The 27,520-nt window shown below is 37.5% G+C and overlaps 1 long non-coding RNA gene across 2 annotated transcripts in view; it reads right to left on the reverse strand.

Annotated features, from left to right (window-relative positions):
* Positions 1-1,093: 1,093 nt before the first annotated feature.
* The window catches only part of LOC148214920 (uncharacterized), a 37,039-nt gene continuing 10,612 nt past the window's right edge, over positions 1,094-27,520 (reverse strand). Inside the window, exons 2-3 of one of the 2 annotated variants that reach the window (XR_015796975.1) lie at positions 15,687-15,779; positions 1,094-1,262 (exon numbers count right to left, since the gene is read on the reverse strand). This is a non-coding gene — a long non-coding RNA (uncharacterized LOC148214920). Of the gene's footprint in view, positions 1,263-13,371; positions 13,520-15,686; positions 15,780-27,520 lie in introns of those variants that run through there. The other variant, XR_015796974.1, reaches the window with a different exon arrangement.

Raw genomic sequence — 27,520 nt, forward strand, 5'->3', positions numbered from 1 at the left:
AACTGAATTGTTCGTGAACAGGAGCGTTCATGAACCGAGGTATTACTGTAATAGTAACTACCCCTTGAATAGGGCTATATCTTGGCTGCAAAAATTCAAACAAGCACTAGATGGCAGCAAAAAGAGACAGAAAAATGTACTCCTGCTATCTAGTTGTCATCTACATTTTTGCAGCCCAGGCATGGCAGCCCAAGTCCTGAATTTTGAAAGGGAGTATTCCAGAGAGTTTTTGCAGCCTATGAAAAGGTATATGGAAGATGTAGTTTTTGCGCTGGAAAGTGTAGAAGACAAGCTCTTGGGCCACAAGGAGCAAATTTATCTATTGTATAGGATATATTTCTTTCAATCATCCCACTCGGGTCGTAACTCCAACATCTACAATAGACTCACTAATCTATAGACCCACAGAAAACAAGCCCACTTATAGCTTCTTCTTGGAGGCATCTGTATGGAGATAGCTGTTTTTGAGTTGGCCTTCTCAGCTCAGAAGGCTTACTCACAAGCACTCACTCCATTTATCTGAGTCCAAATCATATTAGATGTAACTGATTCAATGTGTGTACCTACTGTTGACCTGAAAAAGGTGGAGAATACCTCCTTGCATTCATTGTAAGCAGCAACTCTAGCAGAAAAGAGTTGCAATATCAAATGGCATTGAGAAGGAAGAGTGGCTATAACCTGTGTATGGCAGCCTCTCACTCCAAATCTCCAGATGGCCTCCTCCATGAGTTTCATATAGATATTTAAAAAAGAGAGAGATGCAACCTCACCCCACCAAAAAGTCAGTGGTGTCTGCTACCTCTGCCCTTCCTGGCCAAACAGGCACCTCAGTGTTGTAAATAATGACGACTCATGCAAATTCCCTTGGAGATTCGGATTCTAAATGCCCTGGAAAAACAGAGAGAAGATAATTATAGCCTCAGTTCTCAGCAAGGCACCACAGGGAAATTATTATCTCATGGTAGCCACACCCCATGCTACCCTTCATCGTATGCTTCCGGAATACAACACTTATGATCCCCTGATGATGTGCACGACTCATAAACTCACTGCTTACTTACCAGTCTCAGGGTGGAGACTAACAAGACAGAGTTCAACAAGCTTTTATTAGTTCTTTGGAATAGGGAGTGAGAAGGTAGTCTGAATATAGAACTGTATACATATGGCACAGAAAAATCTTCAGAAAATGTATTCCCATAGTTGCTCTCAGAACAGCTGTAGCTATACTTGGTCTTTATTACATCCTGGCAGTGAAAAGCAATCTGAAAAAAAACAAAAACAAAAAAACCCCTTATTCATTGAATATCTTTGGACCAACCTATAAATATCATATTAATATGGATATCAAAGCCCCAATATTTTGGAAAATAAAAAATGGTCTTAGAAGGTTACAGTTTTCAGCTAAAGAACCATTTCCTTCTTCTATAAACACATATCAGAAATAAAGCAGCTTTGGAGGATGAAATGTTGACTGGGAAAAGATTCAGTAGGAGAAAGATTAAGCGGCCTTCATCCTCCTTATTTGCCAACAAATGCAGTTTTCTGGGGTTGCTTTTCATTTTTTAAAAAGTTGGAGGCTTTGCTGTATTCATCTGTATGAAGCATCTACTTTGAGCTTTTACTGTATTGCTTGATGGGATAAAACAACAAAAAGCTGGTAGCAGAAGTAAGAGCAGGCAAGAAGATCAAATACTGTCATTTATGTGCGTCTGTCCACGCATGTGTAGATGTGAATATACTGTGATATCAAGCCCAATATATTTCTTCAGGAGTTATGAAAGTATAATCATATAAAGGAATGGAATAATATTTATAATTCCTATTGAAAAACTCCTTATGCCCATAAATACTCTTTTAAAATTCTAAAATGCAACATAGGTATACAACATGAGCAACTAGAAAGTGTTTATACCCTGTTACTTACAAGCAAGTTGAACCATGTTCTGGCTGTGAAATTCATTACAGTAGTTCTTGAACCATCATCACACCATGTTTAAAAACTACAGTAATTAATAAAATGATTAAAAACACTATTTTCAAAAGAAAATACTAAATATTTGGGTCTGTTGATTGATTGATTGATTGATTGACTGATTGATTGCCACTAGGCTAAGAGTTTTGTATATCTTTTTATACCAGTGATGGAAAATGAGATAAAATTTCAAAAAGACAAGCAAATGGGAGGTATTCTGGCTGTAGGATTCCGAAAGGATTTTTATTTATTTATCAAATCTGTAAATCTGCCTGACTGTGTAAGAACTGTGGGCAGCATAAAATATTAAAAGAAATTGTAACAATTAAAAAAAAAGGGGGGGAATTAGCTTCTAGGATGAGTACAATACACTCCCCCACCCACCTTATCTCAAGGCCTGGGGGAAAAAATCAGATTTTACTTATTTATTTATTCAATTTATATAGCTGCCCATCTCAATACATGACTTTGGGCAGCTCACAGCAATTAAACACACACACACAAACACACATAATATAAAAGAACCATACAATGATGCAATCTGTAGCCAACTATTCCAAAACCCAACAACAATCAACATAGCCCCTGTACAGGCTCTACCACTGTCAGCCCTTCAAGATAGACCAGATTAAGATGTCAGAGTTATGAATGCTGATTCTACTTTATTATAAGGTTACCATAACAGAATCTTGCAAGTCTGAATGTGTTCCCTCCCTCCCTTTATCTTCATGAGAACTAAGGAGGGTCATATCTGAGTTGCTCGCTCAAATTATGTTTCTGCCCTGGACTCAGATTTCCTTTTTTTGACCGCTGCCTGGTTGCAGCTCTTCCTCTTGTGCCTCAATGTTATTCCTAGTTCCCATTGCAACCACATATCTGGGTCCCCAAGTCCAATGGCAAAGCCAATCTTTAGGACCTTATGGAAAGCCAGGAGGGTCAGGGCCAATTTGATCTCTGGGGAGATGAAGTTCCAAAAGGCAGGGACCACAACCGAAAGGGCTCATTTCCTGGGTACCTCCCTTCCTGGGCCCTGCCAGATGGCACTTCCCATCAGATGGGACCTGGAGTATGTCACTCCTGCCAGAACTAATGGAACAGGTACATGTAATTGGGGAGAGGCGGTCCCTCAAATATTAGAAGCTGAATTGACAGGTATAGTATTAGTTCAGTCAGATTTGGATGTCCATCTTGAACACTTGTATCATTATCTAGCATCAGGCTAAAATAGTACAAATAGTATCATGAGGTCCAATAATTTATCTAGCATCCTATGGATTGTTAGCGTCATATATGAAAGATCTAGAGTCTTGTGCTGCATTTCTGCTTCTGTATTTCTAATTCAACACAGCGTAAGTTTTGCATCCTAATGGATCTCAGGCTCAGAAATTTAGGTAGTGCTGGTATTCTTTCTTATGATACAGATCCCACAAGTTGTGTTCTTTCTTTTATTTTCCTCATGTAACTCAAGACGATTCCCATAACTTCATAATTCTGCATTGCCCATAATAAAGGTCTGCACCAATATTAGCCTAGTATTCTATCAGGCCACCAAGAATTTGGTGACAATTTTTCTTAATGGAAAATACCTGAACCTTACGAGCTTTGGTGATTAAGAAGCCACAGGACACAACAAACATTGTGATTTCTTTCCTACCTTCATCTCACTGAAGTGATTTTAAAGAACATTTGACCCTTAATACATAAAAGTATTATGAGGCAATTCAGTAACACTTGAAATATTCAAGAGGATTTTTTATTGAATGACCACTGATTATTTCAGTGACAAAGAAGATACCTGAGGATGTGTTTATAATTTTGCATTTCTGAAATATTTAACTCCTGAATATAACTTTTAAGAAGTTTGTTTTAAAAAGCTTCTAATGCATTCAGGAAATCAGATTTATAACAAGCCATTAAAAGGATTTTCAAGTAGGTTTAGATAACTTTTGATTTAGCACTCAAAATGCTGTTCCTAACTACATGGCAGTCTACTCAGGGTTTTATCTCCCTCAAAAAGGCTAAGCAAGGCAAAACAGGAGGGTTTTGAACACCATATATGCCTGTGACTTGGGTGTGGCTTGTTTTTGGCTTGTGGGTGTGTCACAAATTATGTGTGCTTGCTTCAGACACATGTTGTTTTTTGATTGGACTCCTAGAAGATATACAATTTAAGGGATATATATTGTTGATATGGGCAAGCATTCTGTGTAAAGTTCTTTTGGTAGAAACCACCAGATGAGTATGTAATGAGCTGTCATGATGGGGTAAATACCCCACCATTTAGCAGGCTTCTTTCTCACTAAACAGAATTGTGTGAATTATTAGATTCTGTACCACATTTTCAGCAAGCCGTTATTTTAGTCTTTCTTTAGAGTTCATTTGGATGACTCAGTTCCATATGGTTTCCATCCTGTGTTTATTGTGGGCACCTGACACCGTTTGTTTTTAAACAACCCACTGATACTACCCATTAGGAAATTATGACTGAAATAAATATTGATGACTTTAACTTCATCTAAGATTAGATGTACACAATTGTTGGATAATAATAACCTATGTTAATTTTTCCTTTAATCTACTTCCTGGTATTTGAAAAAAAAAAGATTCTGTGGAACTAAATATAAACTGTCAACAGAATAAAGAACTTTGTACTTGGAAACGTGCTTTAGTTCTCTGGGAAAAGTATTTTGTACTATATCATGTACAAAAAGTTGGGGCTGCAATTTAATGCTTGGCCAAACTTCCCCAGACTTCCCCAACCTAGTGCCCTTCAAATTTTTTGGATTAATTCTGGTAATCCTCAAACAGCATGGCTGTTGACTATGCTGGTTAGGAAATCATGGGAGTTGACAACCAAAATAACTAGAAGACACCAGGTTGCAAGAGGTGGATACAGACAGTTAATAAAATAGACCTTTTTTGCACTGTGGTTCACCTGATCATCAGGTCCCTAATGCTTTGAAATCATAGCACAAAATAAAAAAGAAAAGAGATGTTTAAAACTGTTTTTAAACATCTATTTAAAAATAGATATTTAAGAATATGCTAAAATATACTAAAATTGATATGCACAGAGAAAAAGTGATTAAAATCTGAATAAATTTGCCAAACTGATATTAATTCATCATAAAAAGGTCATAATTGAAAAACCATGAAATTGTGCACTCTTCCGAGGATCTGTATGTTTGTCTGCATGTTTGTGTTTGTCTGTACCTATGACATAACATACTCAAAATGTATTTTGAGCTACCTTCCTAATACAGATTTTGATATTTTTCTAATGGCCAAACTTTTTAGATAAATATCTTAAGTTTAGAAAAGAAGGAAAACAAAAGTGTTTGAGTGTGGCGGCATTTCACACTCCGGGGCAGGTCTCAATTGACCAATAAGCATCCTAGGTCTAAAAGTGAATACTTGTAGCAACATATTAATAAATGAAGTAAATCTACCTACTTTACTCGTGGTATGATGTGCTACTGACTCATAACACTTGGTAAGTGCTAGAATCGCTTTCATAAGACTTAAAGTATGAGTTAACTTTCTTTTACTTCAATAAAGTTTTAACATGAACCTACAAAATGTAGCCTTGTTCAGGGTAATTAATTGTTGGATGCTACTCAGAAAACAAATGTATATTGTTTAAAACTGAATATTGTGTTCTAACTCTGAAGGTACTAAAATTACAGATTGATTTCTTAGCATATAACTGGCCCCAAAGCCTGAGAAACACTCTCCTCTAGGTGAAAACTGAACATGTCTAGAAAATAACTAACATCTTAATTATTTTTGATTTGGAGTATGTTTTTAATTATGCCTTTTTTTTTTTTAAACCCACCTCACAATTCCATTTTAAGAATTCCATACTTCTTCTTTATAAGATGGTAAAACTCTACGCTGACCATTTTCTCATGTAGATAATGTTGTAAAAATACACCTTTATTTGCCTTTTAATTAAACCTGCATTATCAAAGATCTCAATGCTGCTTTTATATTCTGGGAGTGAAAAGGGCTGGGACAATCTAACACAGATATCATCAACTAATTACAGAACATTTTTTTTTTTGCTTTACTTATTGAACTCCTGTTACCAAACATACTTTGGTCCATGGGGGATTGTTTTCAATTTCTCTGCATATTTCTAATCTTCTATGTTTACGTGGGGGGAAGAAGATGGGAATTTATTAAAACAATTAAAAATGCTTTTAATTATGGTGCAGGAGAGAAGTAATAGCCACTTGAAGCACTTCCTTCCCACCTGTCAAGCATAAAAGGCCAACAAAATAAATGCAGAACCATTAATTAAATAACATGCCAAAATTGCTTGGGTGGGGGCTTTTTGGCATGGTTCCAATAACACAAAACACATGTGAAAATAACATATTTGTACTAATCATGCAAAACACTCAACCTCAGGTCTAGTATCAGGGATTCACAGATAGCTGTTCCAAGAAATGTAAGGGGGATGCATGTTTTTTGACAGATGATATTTTGCCAACATGGGTTTGGAAATAATAGCTAGGCAGGTTCTTACCCAAAGTGGTACAAAAATACAACTATGGTTGTAAAAATAAAAAAGAGTAGCTACCTTAAAAATTGCATGACTGAAATAGTCAATGATAGTTTTTGCTAATCTGCTGTTGGAGGAAAGGAAGGAAGGAAGGGAGGGAGGGAGGAAGGGAGGAAGACAGACAGACACACACACACACACACGTAGCTCAGTGTTTGAACACATGCTTTGTTTCCTGAAGATTCTAGATTCAATCCCCTGCATCTCCAGAGAATATTGGAAGAATCCCTCCCTGAAATTCTGCTGCCAATCACTTTCTCAGGCGTATGGTTAATTCAAATCAAGGGAGATGCAGTAGTTTGGAAGGGACCAAAAAGACAAGACATGCTGTTAAGGAAAAACTGTCAAGGTCTACCACCCCCCCCAATTGCCCCCTCCTGTTTGTTAATACCTGGAGCACAATCCAATCACGAGAGTAATCAATATGCCTCTACCAGCTTCCCACTCCTAAAGGTTTGCTTAATTAAACAAAAATAAATAGAATGCAGAAACGCTGCAGAACGACACATTATTCTTTATTTACAAAAATGTTCTGGGGCAAACAAAAGCACTATAGGCATTCTTAGTAAGACAAAATGATGAGCCGCTACAACTCCCCCCCCCATTTGATTTGAATATCAAATCAAGTCCATCTATCCCCAAATCAAAAACATTAACAATGATAAGCTGGGCTGGTCAAGAGCATCCCAGCTCTCTAGAGAAGATGGTGGGTAACAACTTTTAGCATTTGTCTTCTACAGAATGGGTGTTTGGGGCCTGGCCATGCCTATCATGATAGCACTTTAGGATTAGGCAAGGGGATGTTTATTTTTCATTTGTTGGATTTTTATCGTCTAAGAGCTCTAAGTGTACATAGTGCTCCCTCATCCTATTTTTTTCCACAAGGCAACCCTGGGAGGTAGGTTGGATTGAGAGTGTGACTGTCCTTAAATCATCCAGGAATCATGTATGGCTCAGGGCAGACTAGAACCTGGGTCGCTCTGCTCCTGGTCCAGCACCTAACCACTATACTGCTCTTGCAAGGCATGACAGGTGTATGGCTGTGTATACTCTCAACATTCCCAGTGTGTTCAGCAGCCCAAAACATCTACCTAACCCTGTCTTCAATGTCATGTGAGAACTTAAAAAGAGCTTTGCTGGGTAAGACCAATGATCCACCTAATTCAGCCTTCTGCTCTCTACGATGTCCAGCCAATATGTGCCTCTGGAATAAGCAGGATGGTTTCCCTTCTGTCATTTTTGCTCAAAATATTTATTAACTTGTTTTCAGGTTAAGCCCAAGAAACTCCACGAGACAGTACTGGAACAGCTCAGTTAACTTTATTAGCTCACACCTGCTAGACAGAATCTCGCCAGACTAACTCTAAACTCCCCAAGCCAGCAACTAAACACTATGAATTCCTTAGGGTGGTGCCAGTCTCATCCTTTTCGCTTTCCCATGCTCACGCTGTGGGCTGAGGAGATGCTTCTGTCCTTGAACCTTCTCATCCCAATCCATCACACTTGTTTAAAATATTTGCATAATATTCCCTATTTTAAAATCTCCAAGCACTTTACAATACAAATTCAACAATTAAAAAATTAGTAAAAATATACTGTACATCAAAATTGTATATTTTTCATGCCTTGTGAGAGCAGTATAGTGGTTAGGTGTTGGACCAGGAGCAGAGAGCTTATGTTGTATACAATATAACATAAGCCATAAAATAACAAAATATTACAAAGAATGTGAAAAACAACACAGCCCATTAATCTTAAAAGGCCCGGGAGAATAAAAATATCTTTGTCTGGTGCCAAAAAGATAACAAAGATGGTGCCAGCCATACTTTTCTGAGAAGGGCACTCCAAAGTCCAAAGATACTGAAATCTCTTGCAAGAGTTAGCAGACATTTCTACTGAGATTTCAAATTTCATACCCTTCAGATTTGTATCATAGTGAAATCTTCCTGCAGTACAGGCTGACATCTCAGGACTAAAGTGCTTTCCAGAATTTGTCTGTAGCTCTGTGAGAATTGCCAGTAACCATGTAATTATCCCTGTTTATATGACAGAACTCTGTTTGCATGTCCTACTTAGCATTTACTAACTCTTGTTTTTGCTCACCCCTCCCTGATAACAGTGAACTTCAGATCTTGGAGTTTTTGTATAATTAGGACTTTGTTCTGAAGCCCCTGCACAGCAGAGAGCTTTTGCTTCAGTAACATTCAGTTTGTTTTTTTCCATTGTTTGGTAAAGTTCACCTCTGAGAAAATGTCCAAGAATGCATTAGTCAGTGTTGACCTTGAGATTCAAGACTTAGTACCTATCTTCCCCTAATTTTACACTTGCATGCAACTCAACTTTATCAGATTCTGCAATTATCTGAAACCAATTTACTCTTTCCTTCTATATACATACCTGTAATGCACGTCCAAATAACAGCGGGCATACCTGCCTGCAGCCAATCATGGTCCTCCGAAACGTTCTCTGGTAGGTTAAAATATATGTCCAGATGAGAAATAAGCACTTAAGCATAAGCAGAAAGAGCAGGAACTGTCCGCCACAAATGAAGCACATTTTTCTTGGGGGATATTTCCATGTTCATTAAAGGAGGTCAACACTGCTCATGTTCAGACATCTGTCAGGGACTGGTACAAATTGAAGCATTCTTTGCATTAAAACAGCACTGTAGGCTAGGAATAGCTAACATGTGGCCTATAGGCACCAAGTAATGTGCAGACATTTCAGCCAACTGAATCCTCCTTTTTCAGATTCTCTGATTAGGGGAACAGAAAAGAGAAAAAGAAAAGAAGCAGGCATGCTGCAAATCAAATGCTGGCCTTTAGCATAAACTGTATTTCCAGAAATGCTTTGGGACCCACCCATATATGGCCAGAGGCATTTTTAGAAAACAAAATGGTGGGTTGCTACTTCTCAGAGCTTGATGGGAAGTGTACCCTCCTCACTAGGAAAAAGGAATAATTAAGTTGGGGTGGAATAGAGGCAACCTCCTTATGCCATCTATTAAACCAACTGTTTGAAGGGCGAAATGGTTCAACATAAAAGCCATTTTGTGAGAGCACCCACAATATAAACTCCAAATTCTCAAAAGCTCCCAAAAATTTGAGCCACCATATATCAGTGAGCCACCATATATCTGTGATAAGCATTAAACTATGCAAATCATAGATGAAATTTGAAACCAAGATTTTAATAAGGGTTGATTCAAACCAAGTTCAGATCCAAGGTTTGATTAAAGGTACAGCCAAAGAATATAGTGGGAAAACATCAAATATTGCAGCTGCTTCATTTTGGCCAAATGAGATGACTATAACAGAAATGATAAACTGTTTAGAAGACATTAGGATTACAACGTTTCAGGCAGATAGCTTCAAAGATTTCCCAGCAATATATTTTTGAAATATTCCCCCATTTCTTTTTTATGAAAGTTGAGATAGCGGAGATGAGAAGTACAGTAATCCAACAGAAGTACAGTAATCACTATCTCAAACGTATTCACACTCATTCATTCAGTACAGGAAAAAAGACAAAGAGCTGAAAGAAAACAGACATTTTTTTTCAAGGGAGATCAAGGAAAATGGAAAGCCTTCAAAAACTGAAGATAAACTGGAAACTGAGACTTCAGGTCAGACAAAGAAAGGATAAAAGGGTATGGATTTGGGAAAAGGGAGCAGATTCATAAAGAAACAGCAAGCCAGATTAAAAAATACTAACAGAATATATCTGCTTCTCTCTTTCCTTCCAAGCAAATCGTTCTAAACAAATTTTAGCAGAATAAGACACAAACAGTAGAGCAAAATTCCCCAAGTGCTCTGAGAAACAGTTTGTGAAGATGATAATACTCATTAATTTTGCCAATCTTAGACAGCCACCCCTGACCCGCTGCTTTGGCCATGTACAGAATGAGAGCTGTCACAATGTTTGAGACCCTCTAAAGGTTCAAAACTTCACAGAGTCCATTAAGTCTCTGAATCACTTTCACATCTCTCTGAGGGGATTCAAAGGAACCTGATTCTATTTGACACCTTAAATTAATTTGAAGATTTGATTTAAAGAGGTGAGTCATCTAATCTCCTTTGAATCAAATCATCTTTTCAGAGCTCTACTCAGCCCTAGTTGGCATTAAGGGAAGTCATGCTGGGGAAATCCACCTTTGAAAAAGACAGACAAACTGTTGAAACTGAGGTCATTTATTTGTCAGCAGTAATTGGCTTTCATTTTAAGCCTGGATCAATAGTCAAATGTTTCTTCCACTTACAGATTTTTATCATTAGAATCTGTGAGGGGGAGCAAAGCCAAAAGGGAACTTAAGTTTTTTCAGTAGAACAGGTTTAATCATGTACTATATTCTCTAATGAAAGGAATTCATGAAGCTTAAACATGAAAGAAACGTGTGATGATACAAACAATTTTATGGAGGCATTAAAAAGTCCATATTATGAGTTGCATAATAGAATCTGCCCCATTAAAATATTTACTACATTAAAATTGTTCAGTTTTTAAAGTGCCACAAGGCTTTGTTGTTTTTGCCGTAACAGATGATCATACCTACTACTTTGCAATATGGTACTAAAAAGCACTTAACCATGCAGGAATCATCTTCATTGGACTTAATCATGCTTTTTTTTTTTTGGAATCTGGCCAAGTATAAAGATCATATAATGCACCAGGACATCTGTATAAATAGTATCTATGCTAGTTATTTGTTAGTAGTTTCAACAATTACTCCTCCTAACACTTTCAAGACTCGAAATAGTGTGTTTCAGTGCTATACTTTTTAAGAGATTGCCAGTAGTACAATTTAAAATAATTACAAGAATAATTAAATGAACACTAAAGCCAAGTGTGTGAGAGAGAGAAAGCGTGCAGATATTCACAGGCATGTGCTGATACTTATATATCTCCTTTTCTCTTTACATTTCTCTATGCTTTTAAAAAAAAATCCTGTACTTTTTAATTGATAACATGAAACAAGTGAGAAAAAAGAAGGGACTAGAAAGAAAAAAAGAAAAGGGGACATTTCAGTTCAAAACATATGCTATCTGGATATGGGGGAGAATTCACCAGAACTTGCTTTTCAAGTAAAGGAAGCAAAAAACAGATTTATTTTATGGGTGTTCTTTTTTGGAGGACCAGGTTATTTTAATGATTGTGTTTGAGGACCTTCGCAATTTATGCATGATACTGTAGCTTTGTACTGATACTTACAGAGATAAAGATGATGATGATGATGATGATGATGAAAATATTTCCATAATAATTCCATTTGAAATTATTTCCAGCTTTGTATGTAGAAAAGGTGTCTAATTTTTCCCTGATTTTCTCCCTACCAAGAATCCTATCTCTGTGACCCAAGGATGGAGATAGATTCAAATAACAGTTCAATTTTATATTTTCAACAATTATTATTTGTTTCTCAAACATGGATGTCCTCAGGAAGCCAGGCAGAAAATAATGTTGTCAGGCCCATCATCACAATGGTGTTAATTCCAACTAGCCTTCATTTTCCATAGTTTATAATACATTGTTACTTGCCAAGTCACATAACCAACAGCCTAATCTCACATGTGCTAAAATCCAGACAGACTGAACTATATGTCAGTTCTAGATTCTGAATGACTCTTCAGCAAGACAACCTCAGCAGGCTTTCCACCCCAGTAATAGGCTTACATTGTCACCAGCAGCTGCTGACACTCTTCTTGTTATCATCAATAACAAAGGGCCAACAAGCTAGCAGGCAATGACATTAACAGCTCCTGCTTCACATAGCCAATCTTTTTTGAGGGGTGGTGGCGGTGCAGAACAAGAAGTAAGTGGATAGGCTATAGCAACAGAGAAGGGGAACAGCAAGCAAAAGAGGTTACTAATAGACTTCTTTTGGGTATGTTGGATTTCAGCAGGCCCTGTAGACTCTTGACATCAATTTTGCACTGAACCTAAAGAATTAATTATATTGTGGGTTGCTATAAGCTATGTATTGTGATACGTTGCAAACATACATGGTACAATTTGCGAGTTTCACAGATGTGTGCAGGTATTGCATGATAGGGTTTTGTTTTTTGTTTTGCTGATGCAAAATCTTACCAAGTGTTTGGTTCCTTTAAATTTCTTTAAAAAGAAAGTTCCTGACAGGGTGAATGTTGGGCTTACTATTGCAATGAACTAAACATACCTTTAGGCATTTTCATGCTAGTAGTTTATTGAAGCACCCTGCACATGATCCATAAGACACAACCTCCATGCAATGCCTAATCTGTCAAACGGGCTATCATATTGCTTTTTCCCCCTTGCCCTGAAAAATAGTATTTTCATATTCAACCTCATTGTACTCCTACACAGTGGTGTCTTCATGCATCTTGCATTAATTCTGAGTGGTGTTTCCTAGATGAAGTTCATGAAAGAGTTTTCTCCCATGTCCCACTCTGTCTTTGGTCACCACTAGACATACCTCTGTCATTTTGTTTCTGTTTCCCTGGTCTGTAGTTTCAGGGCATAATAGGTTCAAGTCCTTGCCCTTATTATCCACAGAGCTGATGTACCATCTATAAATTGCTTAAATAAATAAATAAATAAATAAATAAATAAATAAATAAATAAATGCTGGTACCATTCTCCACCCCATCTTTTTTGAAGATCGGCTATTGAATACTGAACCAGGTTCAATACCAGGTTCAAAAAGCTATGCAGTCCTATCATCCAGGATAGTAGGATTTCAGAGGTCCTGTGCTGTGTTCAAAGCAGATGGAATGTGCATTGTGGAGATGAAGGAGGAAGAAAACCACTGCTTTTATTTTCTTTCTGCCAAAAGGGAATACTCTTGTTTTATGTGCATTTTTTCATAGACTTTATTTGCAGCAAGAAAACTCTCCTGTTACATATTCTCACTTTGCTCAAACAGCATGGAAGCAACCAGTGAGCAGAGAGATTGTCCAGGTTTGAATCAATCAAGATCTAAGCTTCACTGAGATCCATCAATTGGTCTGGAAGAAACACAGTGGAAGACAGTTCCATTCAGAATATTAAAGATAGTACTGATCAATCATCCATAAAGTTTGCCTTTTATCCAAGGCTTTCCGTGCTTAAGTAACACTTGGAAACATTCATGCAGAAAGTGCCCTTGGCCTTTTACAAGGATCAAGATTTAACCCTTTTGTTCCCTGATTCACACTTACTAAAGCAATCAACCCAACTTCTTTAAAGAGAGAGAGAGAGAGAGAGAGAGAGAGAGAGAGAGAGAGAGAAAGAGGGATGAACTCAGTTATTATAAATGGACAATAACATGGATTACATGTCTGCTGATCTTTGAAAAAAAATGCAGTCTTATGTTTAGATTTTTTGCGTGTGCCTTGTTGCTGCCCTCTAGTAGTTGTCCAGATTTTTAGAGTACTGTATCTCCACTTAGCACAACCAAGACAAGCTTTTGAATTGTTAGTTTTTTCTTCCTTCTTCTCACTAGGGGCAGGCTATATTTTCAATTTAACACCAGGCAGAACCAGGACAATACTGCAAAATAAAACAGCAGCTGAGGGAAGCAGTAGCCTTGGTTAACATTCATGACTTTTACCCTGTCAGTGCTCTTTCAATTCCAAAGTTCAAATGCAGTTTGAATGACAGTGGCCTTTCTACTGGAACCACAGATCCTTTAACCCATGTGAATTCATGAACTGTCTTGGGTGGAAGTTTACATTAACCCCCACGGCACACCAGTGACGTTTCCTCAGTGTTAATTTGTTCTGTCTATTCCCTGAAGGCCCTGCATGTATGCACTATTTACTCATCAACAAATAGGACAGAATGTATTTGCACAAAAACTTCAGATCAACTGCTAACTTGGACTAGAAGGACCACAATTCATAACTGTGTTCATTATATATTCAGGTAGTTACATATTGAAAATTTACATATTTTGTCAGAGCAATTGTCATAACAAGATGGAATCCTAGGGATATGTTTTAGACATGTTGCTGTAAATATGTCATCCATTATCCCCTTTTCCATGTACAACAGTCTATTGAAACTTTCCTCAACACTGCTGATAGGTTAATACCTTCCACTATAGCTAAAGCAACCCATTATTTTAGAGGGCCTAAGACAAATTGTACTGCATATACAGCTCTGTTTTACATCTGGAGAGAACAATTATGAGACTGTTATCTGCTATCTTAACCAATGGCCTCAATTTATTTAATGGTATGCCAGCCCTAGCTTTTGAGCTTCTGCAAAGAATGATGTACTGTAAATGTATTAAACAAGGAATAATTCTTCTCTCTCTATCCATATGGTGATATAGACCAGGGTTTTACCAACTGGGTTCTGTGGAGCCCTATGGTTCTACAAGAATTTGATGGGGTTCAATGAGAAATTAAAAGCAAAAAAAAAAGTTCATTCAAAACACTTCAAATTTTCTGTTACTAAAACTTTGCCTCTTGAATAGGGATTCCAAGATAGATAGATAGATAGGTAGGTAGGTAGGTAGGTAGGTAGGTAGGTAGGTAGGTAGGTAGATGGATGACAGGGATAGGTAGGTAGGTAGGTAGACAGGTAGACAGACAGACAGAAGTCCTTCAATAGACTATACATCAACATTTTTGGAGCAAACTACCCAGAAAAAGGTTTGTACCAGTTTCTATTAAGGGTCAGCTAAAAAATCTGTGGAGAAACCAAGCCTACTGGGGAGGGAGAGGAAAAAATCAAGACAAATGCATTTTTTAAAACAATGCCCTATCAGTTGGCATCACAAATCAAAGACATATTTTCTTTTTATTTAGCCATTTTCTTCTTTACTTTCCTTCATATTGATTCCCAAGAAAAGATGAGTTGTACCAGCTCCAAGTCTGGCAAACTACTCCAGTTATTCTGATGGCAAGAAGAAGTCCCTAGAGGACATTGCATCCTGTAGAGCTACAGCCACTTACAGATACCCAACAAAGTCTTTCATAGACCCACCAAGGTTTGATTGAGGTTAGGACTCTTTCCAAGGCCAAAAACTTCAAAATAAGTTTCTGAAGAGGCAGCCAATTTCTTTGCTTGCCATTACTCACTTTCCTTCTCTCTCTCTCATTCTCTCTTTCTCTCTCACACTTACTCCCACAAAATTTTACAATGGAAAACTGAAATTCGGAAGTAATTTGCAATGAGTCAACTCACAGAAATGTTGCTGGCAGTTTCACACATCCGCATAGTATGAAATGTACTTTGCTGCCTCAGCTTTTTGAAAAGGGCAGGACCTGCTTGTTTTTCCTGGAAAAGAATGATAACCTATAAGGTGTGGTAACAAGTTGTCATTAAATGAACATATCTTTCATTATAACCTCAGGAGAATGGCAGCAGTATAAATTACAACAGGTGAGACCTACGTACCAGTATGATTACGTCACTCATGATTCTATTTTACCAGGGGCCTGAAGCTTGTCTTCCCCAGAGGTTTTGAGTTACTTGCCAAGAGAACATACAGATAGGAAGAATGCAACATCATCAATATATGGAGAAGTAATGTTGGATTTAATCAAATGAAGCTTGCTTCAGGAGAAGGTAGGCTTCTTATAAAGGAAGAAAAAGGTGGCCCAGGAACTGCACACAGCCTGCCAACTAAATTTTATGACCCCTGAGATCTCTTAGAATGGATGAGGTCAACAATGTGACAATTATTTTAAAATTTTTTGAACTGGTGGGCGGAGAGGGGAGGTGAAGGGGTAATATGGATTCTGTAAGCCTTGCTGAGACATGCAGTATGGTGCCCATTTCACCCATTAAAACAGTTCCTGGCCTCATTCACTTTTGGAATACAGGACTTGATATGTCCAAGAAGGTCTAGTATGGCCATCTGGTCAACAGAAGTTGGTTGCTCCTGACATAGAGGATATTGAGGTGAAAAGAAAATCCAAATGGTAGGAGCTTTCAAACTTTGTAGTGTCATGACCCTCTACAATAATTAATGAATTTATATAGTCACCCCATATTAATACAACTATCAAACTCAGATAGGACTCCTATTCTACCTGGACAAGTTGGCTGTTGGCTTGTCCAAGCAAAGTGGAATGTGGTCTGGCAGCAATCCAGCTATGCATGGGCAAGCCAGGTTTACACACTAAATCAATGTCAGGACATGTTCTTGGAGCTGGGACTTTTCTTCAACAGGTTCCTGCTTGTTGCTTGGTTCCTGCAACAGCTCAAACCTTCTTCAAGTAACTTGGGCAAGGCTGAGGTGCTGTTGCCTAATCCCACCTTTTATCTCTTCCAATGGTGATTCTTCCTGCAGTGGGATCTTGCTGCATCCTGATACTAAACCTGTCCAGACAGTCTGAGCATGCGGTCTCCTGTCCTATACTATAGTAGAAAATGTGCAGTGCTCAGGGTTGCTGGAGTGGGCCTGCAAGCTCAGTGCCAGGACCAAGCATGATGCCATCCAGAAGGACGGCCAGGAAGAACCAGCCTTGGAAGAGGAGAAAGATCACACTAGACAACAGAATCTTGATCATGGTTGAATTGTCTCGGGCAATGCTCAGGAGAGAGTTGGAGCTGTTGCAGGAGCTATTCTTGCCAAGGACCAAAGCCTGCTGAAGGAGAGCCCCAACACCTGGATCCTATGCAGAGTCTGACCCTCTGCAAGCAGGCTGCTAAAAGCTGCTATATTGTATCTAGACAAAGTGGAAGCAAATGGGATGCCCCCTCACATTTGGTTGTGACCCATAATTAAGAACACTTGCCATATAGGAAAGGTTAACAGCTAAAATTTTGGTGCTGAAACATAGCCAGGGTAGCAGAACTAGAAACAAATCATGGGGCTTAGCATGCAGGAATATCATGTCAGAGCAATGCTGACAAATCATACTTCTTTTGCATTAAACATTCTGCTCTCCTTGCCCTCCCCCTTTAAACATATCATGAAATCCCCCAAGCAACGGCATATAGGACTTGCATTCTTTCTGTCAATCAGAATTGTATACACTTAAAAAATGATTTGGCAGAAGTACTTTGGACATGGATGTGAGTACATCCTTCTCTACTATTCATATAAGCACATTTCTGGATGACCCTGGAAAAAAAAAGATGCCATTGCTTTAAAAGTTGCATTAGATGCACTGCTGTAATGATTCAATTAATTAAAGTAGGGGCATCCTCTTTCAAACTCATGTGGAAACCTGAAAAAAAAGATGTGCCTGTTTCAATGAAAAGCAGAGAAGTGTTTCTTCAAAATGGAGTCTGTACAGCCTGCCTACCTACCTACTTAGGTATCTGTCACTGGCCCAAGTTGCTATAGTTTTTATTTGAAGTTTTGAATCATCTGAATTCAGTTGAATCTTGATGAACATGTTATTGCTAAAATGTATAAACTTTTATTGAAATTTGAAACAGAAGATGAACAAGTGAAAGAATGCATGATAAAATGGGCTAAAAACTTTGGGTATAATATACAAATGGAACAATGGAAGAATACGTGGATGAAAGGATTGAAATTTATACTCTGTTATAATCTAAAAGAGAATTTTTATAAAATGATGTAACGTTGGTATTTGTCACTGGAAAAAATGTCTAAAATGTATAAATGTACTTTGAACGTATGTTGGAAATGTGAACAAGAGGGGACTTTTATCATGTTTGATGGACATGTAAAAAAGCTAAAAAATGTTGGATTCAAATACATACATCAATTCAAAAGATCTTAAAGACTAATAGACAATTGAAACCAGAGACATTTCATTTGGGACTGATGGACAAACAGAAGAAAATCATGGAACTTTGTTTCTACATATAACAGCAGCGAGACTTTTATATGCAGAACGGTGGAAAGATTTGACATTACCTACAATAGAAGAATGCATGGCGAAGTTAATGGAGCTGGCTGAGATGGCAAAATTGACAGTTTTGATTAGAGAAAAGACAATGATTAATTTTAATGCTGATTGGAAGCCCCTTTTGGACTTTTTGCGTGAAACAGAAAAAAACCATGATATATGGATTTGATGATTAGAAATAATAGTAGATAATAGAAAAAATTAAATTTACTCTAATGTATACTTAGATTAAAAGTTTAAAGCAAATTTATATTTATATCTGTTGTAAAAGAAAGTTAGAAGTCATTTTTCTTTTGTATTTCTTTTTCTTTCTGCACTTTTGATTTTGTTTTCTTTTTTATTCTTTACTTTTTTCTCTCCTCTACTTTCTATCTTAATTATTAGTTCCTGTTAGTTTTTATCTCTTTATCTTAAAAACCTAATAAAGTTATTTTAAAAAATGAATTCAGTTGAATCTTGTGGTTTTCATGTATAGAAACCTACACACCAAATGCAAAGATACATTTAATGTCTTCTATAGTTTGGGCCTGTGATATAATATATTCTTCCAGTAGTACAGAGAGTTTAGCTACTGCAGCAATGCATTAGATTAGGTACAAATTAATACAGAGCATTTTTTTCCTAATTTCTGTTCTAAAAAAGAAGTAAAATTGATCTCATTGTCTAAAATGAGATGCATCTATAATGGATAGCATGTTATTATAAAAGCTTAATGTACTTCAAGAGAAGCTTTCAAAGGATAACTTTTACTCAACAATGTGAGCTCTTTCTCTCCTTGTTATGAGCAAATCAAACTTTACTGAACTGTGAGAAAACAAGGAGATAACAAGGTGAAGTATTTATCATGTAAGACTGGAAACCAATGTTACTTTGTTTCCCTCAAGATTTTTCCATTTGTCTAGGAATGATTGTTTTCCTGGTTTATAAGGATTAGAAAGCAAGAGAGAAAGAGCAGATGGAGAGACAGATTGAAATGATGAAAGAGTTTTCACGCTATCACATCACAAGCTCCATTACTTTTGTAAGTTCATGTGACTTATTGCAAGTACAAAAGGGGTGGGGTTTGCACTGTGACTGTGAGATATTGCTTTCAGCATTTTGCCCCCTTTGCCCTATCCTCAGAAGCTGTTGTGGACATATTTAAGGACAAGCCAAAATGAAAAAGGGGGAATTGATGGAAAAAAGATGAAGATGAGAGTGTTGGATGACAACCTACATCACACAATGTTGGTCAAGGGCATCCTAGTACAACCCTTTAACCACTACTCCATATTGGTTCTCACAGCCATTTGTGGAAAGGACTGATTATGATTTGTGCTTTGAAGTTTTATTTGTACAGTATTTAAGAGATGTTTAAAGGTGGCTTATACATATATAAAAATGTGTAGATCTTCCTAAGAATTGTTTGTATCTGTTAAATTAATTATATCTTATTTTCAACAGAGTAGCATAGCACATTATATGTGCAACAGGGAGACCACTGAAAATGGCACTTCTATGGTAAGCACTCCCCGAAATGGGGAGAAATATTCACCCTATGACATGTCATTATACTGTGAATGCACTCTGGTTCAGAAAATTACCAAAGTGCATTTTAAGACAGAGGTAGGAAAATTTCAAGCTTGGAGAGTCTACTTTTTACCGATAATCCAAGGTCCACATCTGGCAAAAAACACACACTTTTAAATTACATTAATTTTCAGCCTAGAAATTGGGTTTGAGAACTAGTAATTTCCATTAAAAAAAGTCTGTGGTAACCGCAAGATAAGCTTTCAGAAATTCTGGTATAATTGCAAATTACCCAAAGATCTACCTCCTGCATACCACAGCCAGCTTGATTATTTCCAATGATGTTACCATTAGGTTTTATTGTATTTTTTATTACAGAAATTTTACACTGCCCAATTCCAGGATTTTGCATAGCATATGATAATACAAAACAATATATAAGAGGCATCCCAATTGCCTCAATTAATATAATTAAAAGCATACCTTATAGTAAAAGTACATGATGGTTCCTTAACCCAGCTTAGACACAAAAAGCCTCTTCCAAAAATGAAGGTTTTAAACAACTTACTGAATGGCAGAAGCATTTCTGGGGCACTATATCCATAATATGGGAGTAACCATTGGAAAGGTATGCCTTCTGGTCCATGAGCCTCTTGCCTCATGCCAGGTAGGACATTTAGCAGGCTGTCTGCAGAGGTCCTCACAGATGGGCAGACCCAAACTGGACCAGGTGGTCTAAAATGCAGGAGTTCCCTGAGACGTGAAAATTATTTCAAGGATTTCTCCAGGATAAAATGGTTGAGAAAGGCTGGTCTAGCCTATGCCAGATGGGCCTAGCCATTATATGGGGTTAATAGCCAGACACAAAATTAATACAGAGATTATCTACTTTTATTATTATTCATATTTCTGATTGATATTCCCCTATGAGCTAGAGGCAGGGTTCATAACAATCCTCCAAATCCTCCTTCCTCCAAAATAACCTTGTGGGGTAGGCTGGGCTGAGAAACAGTGATTGAGCCATTGTCACCCAGTGAGTTTCCCAGGCTTTTAGAAATTGTGAATCACCCTAGGTTGCATATTCCAAACTTAGGAAGAGGCACAAACCTTCTTTCAAGGTTTCATAAGCATGTATTATGAATAATAAAAATTAAAATTGCTATCCAATGGATTGGAGCCAGTGTAATATTTGATCAAATACATTAATTAAACTAACCAGTTAGTTGACTGAACACTGAAGCCCTAATTTTTATTCTCTCAGATAAAAGAATGGGTTGTAGTCTTGTTCATATTTATATAGAAATAGCAAATCTCAGTGTCAGACATACTTCTAAATCAATAGGTATGAATCAAGCAATGGATCAAACTGAACCCACTCACTCAAACCACACAGACACACAAAGACACACACACAAACTTCTTTACCTGGAGTGACTATGAAAAATGACATGCATTGGGAAGCAAAAAACCCAATAATTTTAGAACTGCAATTTTCAGAAAAAAATTATAGACTTTGACCGCTATATGATGACTGTAACTCTTCCTCTCCATTTTATGAAGTTCTATAGCCTCATTTTAATTGTTTGCATTTATAACTCAAATATTAGTATTACAAAGGAAATAATCTAGAATGCTGTCTCAGTGTATGTCACACATTTGTAAATTCATCTGTTCTATTTCCATCAGGAATAACTGGGTAAACAAGCTCTATAAATAAGCAAAGAACTTGCATGAATAATTCTGCCACAAATTAAGACCAATGGTATAAGCAAAGACCTACAGACAACTGGAAATTTAAGCACTGAATGTCAAAATATCACCTAATGGATTATGCATTTTCAGTTTTAGAAGATATTCTGTACTTTTGATGCTAATTCAATATCCAGTATCTCAGATCTGTTCTTCTAAGGAAAGAAACATTCCTTTAACAAAAAATGATCAGTTACAGATTTGTTCAGAACATTGTCATTTCACAGATTTGACTTGTTTCCTTTTTTTTTCTAATTGCATCATATTATGAGTATTTGCACCTATATTTCATATAACTGAAAAACATTTTAATATATGGCATGTGATATAAATCACTATGAACAGTATTTTGAAAATTCAAAGTATTAACATAGAAAAGTACATAGCACAATATTTCAAATACCAAACAAATAGAAATTGTATGTATCTCAGAATCCATCTTTACCTGCAAGAGGACACATATTTTATTCATGTTGCAGTGATGAATTAATTATGTGACTTACTAACAAGTTTTTTTAAGTTTACAGTCTAAAACTGTTCCTCTTTCTCATCAAAACCAGTGGGATCCAAAAGTGCTTGACGTAAATTTGTCTGGATTGTGCTTGAAATTAAAATGTTTCAATGATAATGAAGTTCAATACAAATCTGAAATTATTATTTACTGATAAAACTAGAAATGTACAGAAAAGGTTGAATGATGTAATTGCAAAAATGCAAATATTTTCTTGTTGGCTATGGATGCCTAATTAAGATGTAACTGAATAAGGAAACATCTTGGTTTCAGGAAGAGTAATCCTCTGGATCAGATGAATCATAACCCAGTTCTCTTCCTGTCTCTGATCTATGTTATATGAGAAACAGGATGGCATTTTGATAGATCAGACACTTTTCGCCTTTTAGTTAACTTTTGTGAATATTGGGAGGGGAAGAAAGAGTGGAAATGGGTTCAGAAATGAGGAATGCCAACAGTGGAGTTCAGGAAGCAGATTTACTATTGAGCACTTCATTGTATTGTATTTCTACACTATCAGTGAGAGGGAAAATCCTCAATGCAGCCACGTGCCTAATGTTTGGCCTGAAGAAAATGCTCCTTAATCCCTCCTTAGCATGCTCAATCTTGGATGGGCATGTGCTAAGATAACACATGTTCTTTCTTTCCTCTCCTTTCCCAAAGACGGTCCCTTGGATCTTCACACATTTTGCTTCTTCGTATGGCCTAAGAGAATGTGAAGCACACGTGTGTCTTCTATAAGCAAGGTGGCAGGCTTCCCTCACCACAAGCCCCAAGGCAAAGCTGTATTCGCATTTTCAGTCTGTTCCGAAAGTACAAGAGAAGGCGCTTTGATGGTTTATGCAAGTTAGAACAGCTCAGAAAAGATGCAAACTTTTCTCAGTTTCCCCCAGTTCTCCACCTATCATCAAGGAAACTGGAAATGCAAAAGAGAATGTCAAAACTAGCACTGCCAAATATGTTCTAGGCTGGAGCATGTAATTAAGAGTTGGATTACTCTAAAATGGTTGCTGAGAATATGTTGAGTTCTACAAGTTATCAGGTATTATACAAATATTTTCTCTATTTGAACTCTACTGATTCAGGCTTAATTAATCTAAGATGATTGAATTAACAGAATATTTTTATTGGGGCATTTAAGTACTAAAAGTATCTGTTCTTTTTCTTTTTTATTATTTTTCTTCTCATTTTAACCATGTAAACTGCCCAGAGTCATTTGAAAGTTGAGTGGCCTTCCAAAGTATGCGTTTGTGTGTCTGTGTGTGTGTGTATGTATAAATGAATGAATGAACGAATGGACTTCCCAGAAATCCAGTGACTTGGTTCAGATTTTTTTAGAAAAGGTAATGATATTTGGCATTGTAGAATTAAGACTCTGACCTATTTCCTTTTATCATCAAATGGTTTGCTGTTACACCTAACAAACTAAGATAGCTAGTCAGTTGAAACCCATTTATAGAAAAAAAGGCTTTTCTATGACAGTTAATAGTTTTATACAGATAAAATTCTACTGGATTTAACTTTCAGTGAGACTTATCAGTGAGCATTGGTTCGAACTCCAGCTGTTGAGTAGAATAAGGAACTTCAGAATTCAACTCTCCTTGCGGCTTATCTCAAAGAGTAATTTATTAGATTTATATACCACCACACATTGCTCCCTCCTATTTTTTCCCCATAACAGCAACCCTGTGAGGTAGGTTGGATGGAAAATATGATTGGTCTAAAGTCACCCAGTTAGCTTCTCTGACTGACGGTAGACTAAAACATGGGTTTCCCTGCTCCTAATCTGAAACCTTAACCACTACAATGCACTGGCTTTCTAATACTATTGAAGTCCTTTCCAGTATAGGTAGTCCTTGACTTACAATCACAACAGGGACAGGAAAATTCATTGTTAAGCAGTGTGATAATTAAGCGAGGCATCACATGACTGCACCCAGTTTTACAACTTTTGCGATGGCCATTAAGTGAGACACTGTGGTTAAGTGAATCACATGGTCATTAAGTGAGTCACATGGTTGTTAAGTGAATCATGCAGTTCCCCATTGATTTTGCTTGTTGGAAGCTGGCTGGGAAGGTTGCAAATGGTAATCATGTGACCTTTGTAAATACATGCCGGTTGTCAAGTGTCCAAATTTTGATCGTGTGACTGTGGGGATGTTGCAACAGTCGTAAGTGCAAGGATAAGTCACTTTTTTCCAGTGCTGTCATTACTTTGAACAGTCGCTAAATAAACGGTAATAAATTGAGGACTATCTGTATCAGTATCAGTATCTCCATTTGTGTGGGACTCAGTGCCAATATTAATACTGCAATTTGGTGCCTTCAGGTCAGTCTATCTGGACAAGTCCCTGCAGTTTTCTTGGCAAGGTTTTTCATAAGTGGTTTGCCATTGCCTCCTTCCTAGGGCTGAGAGAGGGTGACTGGCTCAAGATCACCCAGATTGCTTTGTGCCTAAGGAGAGACTAGAATTCACGGTCTCTTCATTTCTAGCCTGCTACTTTAACCACTATACCAACTGGCTGTCATAGAAAATATTAGGTTGCACATATAATTCTAATGCATTTACCCAGGACATGTTTACATTATGGGATAACTGCTCTTTAAAAATGGTACCTAAATCTGTTTTTTGGATAAGCTGGGCCTCTCACAATATTATTACTTTGGGTCAACTCAGATCTTAGAAAGCCTTTTTAAAGTAGTTGCAGAATTTAAAAACAAGCTTGATTTACTGGGAATGTTTCCTGTCAGTTTAGTCAACTTGTTATTCAGCTTATTTGGTCCAAAAAGTATTGCTGTTTTCAAAGCTCCACAGTAGTTACTGATTTTGGATGAATTAATTAAACCAGTAACCCCTCTTAATAGGACGTTGACAAAACTGAGATTAATTTTTTTGTGAACTCTAGAATAAAACGTGTGAACTTCCTGTCTTGGTAAATCAAGAGAGGATCACTTGAAACAATGTGAAATTCATTTCCTATAGTTTTAAGATGATATTAATATAACAAAAAATTATTTGTGTCTGTTCATATTTGTCTATTGTATGCCACCTCAATCACCAAAGTAACTTTAGGTGGCTTATACTGTTTTGTTATTATTAAAACAATAATAAAAACAACAGAAATAACAGAGCAAATAGCAACACATTTGTGAGTCACGTTTGGTGAGATGGGCAACTATATAAATATGATGAATGAATAAATAAATAACTATACATTCAGTAAGGTCGTTGTTGTTGTTCAGTCGTTAAGTCGTGTCCGACTCTTCGTGACCCCATGAACCATATTGCGCCAGGCCTTCCTGTCCTTCACTGCCTCCCTGAGTTTGCTCAGTTTCATGCTCATTGCTTCAGGGCTATCTTACCATCTCATCCTCTGCCCTCAAAAGTATTAATCCATCAGGATATACCACCAGGGAATTAATCATTTCCTACTCTGGGTCCTGAGGCACCACGTTTTCACAGATTTATGGAAGTCCAACAGGACTGGGACCATTTAAGCTCAGGAGGGATGCTGTTCTTCAGGGCATGTGCAACTATAGAGAAGACATGCTTCCTAGGCCCTCTTTGAGTCCTGGATGTCCTCAAAGAATTTTTAGTAAGAGCTGGTTATACTTGCCTTGCTATTAGAGATGCAACTCAGGAATTGAACCTCAACTAGGTGGTTTGGTCTTCTCCTATTAATGTTATCTTTTAGGCAGTCATCAGTAATATTGTTAATATGATTTTGGACTGTTCCTTGTTAAAGAAACATCTGCTTTTTGGTTATATCCTCGGAATTCAGAATAGCAAAATATTAAAAAATGTTATTTGGGGGCATAAAGATTTGGCTAAAGGAATTATCATACACATGTACTTTTTATTAGAGAAGTCACACAAAATAAAGATTTTCCCTTAAATTTGAGATTCCAGGCTCATTTGTTTTTAGACAACTTTCTATCTTACTTAGTGCTCAACCTATAACAGTGTACCTTATCTTATACACTTATCTTTTATCTTTAAGATCACACGTAACACTTTCTGTATTATATAAACAGTGTCCTATATTATAATCCAAATCAGCTTTATTTTAACTCTTGTTGTGTGTATACTCTTTATTCTAATACAACTTCTACCTTCCCCAGCCAACCCTGGTCAAAGCCACTTGCATGCCTGGTCAGAGCATCAAGAGGGAGTTGTGACTGTTCCTTTTCTCCTTCCCCATCAATGCCCCTCTGGATCTCCTTGGAGATGGCTGCTCATGCTCCAGGCCTACAGAATTGTGCCAACGTTCAATGCTTTGTTGAAGCTCACCCTGGGTATGTCAGCAAGTTGGGCTTCTCTATCACCTTCAGGGCTGCTCCTTCGCTGTCAGTGCTCTGGTCTTTTATGATTCCCAGCCCATCATAACAGTCTGATGGACTGTTATCAGTGCCCTAGGCCTTTCTGGGGTGGCGGCAGCTAATATCCTGAGTCTCCTTCTCTGTCAGCACTCTAGGTTGCTCCTGATGTTGGTGCTCCAGGCTGCTCTCAACTGCCAATGCTCTTGGCCACTCAGTGAGGCCTGAATGGTGTTCTGCTGCTGCCAGCATTCCCTCCAGCTCATGCTGCCCCATTGCTGCCCCAAAGCCTCACAGCTCTGCCATTGCCTCTTTTTTCAGCTCTTACTCTCCTCCTCCTTTCTTCCCCCTTCTTTATACTCTGCCATAGCTGACCCTTCTTTAAAAAACAGCTCATCCAATCTTCAAGGACAGGGCCCCTTAAAAGATAAAAAGAGAAAGGGAGGAAATGGACATATCTGCCATAGCACATACCTCCTTCCTCAGCATGTACAGATCTCTTTTGTTAATACATTCAGCAGAGTGAAATTTTAAAAAATGAAAAGAAATGCTACTGGTTGATGCTGAAAATAAATGTTCATACTTAAGAAATAAAGGAGAGCAGTGCTGGTTCAGACCAAACATCTACGTAGTCCAATGCCCTGTTTCTTCAAGTGGCTATTCAGGTGTCTATTGGAAGCCCATGAGCAGGACAAAACCATTTTCCACATTGTTGCTTAGTAACAGACATGTTGCTTTTGCTCCTGGAAGTGGACATGTGACTATCAGTAGCTGTATACTGTCTGATTAATCTAGACCCCTTAAAGCTATCAGCTTTGGAACTATAAACACTTATAGACAAATTCTGTAGACAATTTTGCACTGGCCAAAGAAGTATTCTTTCATCTATCTTGAAATCCCATTACTTGTCCACACTGAAAGACCCAAGTATTAGTACTGTGGAATGACAAAAATCTTCTACTCTCTTTATTTTGTTGTTGTTGTTCAGTTGTTGTGTCCGACTCTTCGTGACCCCGTGAACCATATCATGCTAGGCCTTCCTGTCCTTCACTGGCTCCCTGAGTTTGCTCAGTTTCATGCTCATTGCTTCAGTGATGCTA

Source organism: Python bivittatus, unplaced genomic scaffold (genome assembly GCF_059951505.1).
Source record: "Python bivittatus isolate LINGU-HERP-01145 unplaced genomic scaffold, Pbiv_v1 ctg000480_np1212, whole genome shotgun sequence".
Lineage (NCBI taxonomy): Eukaryota > Metazoa > Chordata > Lepidosauria > Squamata > Pythonidae > Python > Python bivittatus.